At 33.4% G+C, this 2,500-nt stretch overlaps 1 non-coding gene across 1 annotated transcript in view; it reads left to right on the top strand.

Annotated features, from left to right (window-relative positions):
- Positions 1 to 437: 437 nt before the first annotated feature.
- LOC128924069 (large subunit ribosomal RNA) overlaps positions 438 to 2,500 on the top strand; it is a 3,977-nt gene continuing 1,914 nt past the window's right edge. Inside the window, exon 1 of the ribosomal RNA XR_008472765.1 lies at positions 438 to 2,500. This exon is cut by the window's right edge and continues 1,914 nt beyond it. This is a non-coding gene — a ribosomal RNA (large subunit ribosomal RNA).

The following is a 2,500-nucleotide window of genomic DNA, read 5'->3' as shown; positions in this document are numbered from 1 at the left end:
TTAGTTGCTTATTCTTTTAGTCAATTAAAGAATTTAAGCACATGGTATATTACTGGATTGTATTTTTCAATCCATAATATTAATAGCATAAAAAGAAATATAGAAAATATATTCTTGAACACCTCATATTTGAACGAAATTTTATAATAAATAAGAATCTTAGTATTCCCAAAAACAATAAAATTTCAATATTATTATTTCAAATAATATATACATTTAGAGGAACGTCTAGCATAAAATATTATTTTATTCTAGGATTGCCTTAAATGTAAAAAAACCAAGAAAATAATATTGTTGTTATAATGAAGTAAGTAGTACGGGATGAAAAGATTGAATATTTATTATTAAGAAAATTATATTGGTGTTAAGAAATAATTATGTATGTTTCTTTAAAATAGCAAAAAGCTAAAATATAAATAAATATAAATATTTTTATACAACCTCAACTCATATGGGACTACCCCCTGAATTTAAGCATATTAATGAGGGGAGGAAAAGAAACTAACAAGGATTTTCTTAGTAGCGGCGAGCGAAAAGAAAATAGTTCAGCACTAAGTCACTTTGTCTATATGGCAATGTGAGATGCAGTGTATGGAATATCTTAATATCTAGTATGAGAAATTAACGATTTAAGTCCTTCTTAAATGAGGCCATTTACCCATAGAGGGTGCCAGGCCCGTATAACGTTAATGATTACTAGAAAGATATTTCCAAAGAGTCGTGTTGCTTGATAGTGCAGCACTAAGTGGGTGGTAAACTCCATCTAAAACTAAATATAACCATGAGACCGATAGTAAACAAGTACCGTGAGGGAAAGTTGAAAAGAACTCTGAATAGAGAGTTAAATAGTACGTGAAACTGCTTAGAGGTTAAGCCCGATGAACCTGAATATCCATTATGAAAAATTCATCATTATAACTGTGATATTTATAATATTATAGTAATAGTGTGCATTTTTTTCATATAAGGACATTGTAATCTATTAACATAATAAAATATTTATCAAAAGATCATTGGTGTTAAGTTTATTCAAATTAATTTGCTTTTAGCTTATTAACATAGAATAAATACTGATGATTTGATAAAGTGTTGATAGATTTTACATATATAATGCTTAAATTCTTTTGAATTTTACAATAATATTATTATCATTGATTTTAATATTAATTGTATGCATTTATATGATTAACAATGCGAAAGATTCAGGATACCTTCGGGACCCGTCTTGAAACACGGACCAAGGAGTCTAACATATGTGCAAGTCATTGGGTTATATTAAACCTAATGGCGAAATTAACTTAACTTTTATATAATGGGATTAATTTTTAGTGAAATATTTTACTATTAATTCAATCCCGGGGCGTTCCATATAGTTATGTATAATGATAATTTATTATTATTTATACCTCTAACTGGAGCGTACCTTGAGCATATATGCTGTGACCCGAAAGATGGTGAACTATACTTGATCAGGTTGAAGTCAGGGGGAAACCCTGATGGAAGACCGAAACAGTTCTGACGTGCAAATCGATTGTCAGAATTGAGTATAGGGGCGAAAGACCAATCGAACCATCTAGTAGCTGGTTCCCTCCGAAGTTTCCCTCAGGATAGCTGGTGCATTTAAATATTATGTTAAAATAATCTTATCTGGTAAAGCGAATGATTAGAGGCCTTAGGGTCGAAACGACCTTAACCTATTCTCAAACTTTAAATGGTAAGAACCTCACCTTTCTTGATATGAAGGTTGAGGTTATGATATAATGTGCCCAGTGGGCCACTTTTGGTAAGCAGAACTGGCGCTGTGGGATGAACCAAACGTAATGTTACGGTGCCCAAATTAACAACTCATGCAGATACCATGAAAGGCGTTGGTTGCTTAAAACAGCAGGACGGTGGACATGGAAGTCGTAATCGCTAAGGAGTGTGTAACAACTCACCTGCCGAAGCAACTAGCCCTTAAAATGGATGGCGCTTAAGTTGTATACTATACATTACCGCTAAAGTACATGATTTATAATACAATTTCGGTTGGATTATAAATTTTGAAACTTTAGTGAGTAGGAGGGTACAATGGTGTGCTTAGAAGTGTTTGGCGTAAGCCTGCATGGAGCCGCCATTGGTACAGATCTTGGTGGTAGTAGCAAATAATCGAATGAGACCTTGGAGGACTGAAGTGGAGAAGGGTTTCGTGTGAACAGTGGTTGATCACGAGTAGTCGGTCCTAAGTTGCGAAAGCCGAAAATTTTCAAGTTTTAATGAATTGTTGAGAATATATAATTATTATGTTTTCTTCATAGTAATTAAACACTTGAATAATTTTGAACGAAAGGGAATACGGTTCCAATTCCGTAACCTGTTGAGTATCCGTTTGTTATTAAAAATGGGCCTTGTGCTCATCCTGGCAACAGGAACGACCATAAAGAAGCCGTCGAGAGGTATCGGAAGAGTTTTCTTTTCTGTTTTATAGTCGTACTACCATGGAAGTCTTTCGAAGAGAGAT

The sequence above is a fragment of the Zeugodacus cucurbitae genome, unplaced genomic scaffold, assembly GCF_028554725.1.
Source record: "Zeugodacus cucurbitae isolate PBARC_wt_2022May unplaced genomic scaffold, idZeuCucr1.2 ctg00000247.1, whole genome shotgun sequence".
Lineage (NCBI taxonomy): Eukaryota > Metazoa > Arthropoda > Insecta > Diptera > Tephritidae > Zeugodacus > Zeugodacus cucurbitae.
Note: the sequence above shows the minus strand (reverse complement) of the source record. Positions and strands in the feature narration are given on the sequence as shown.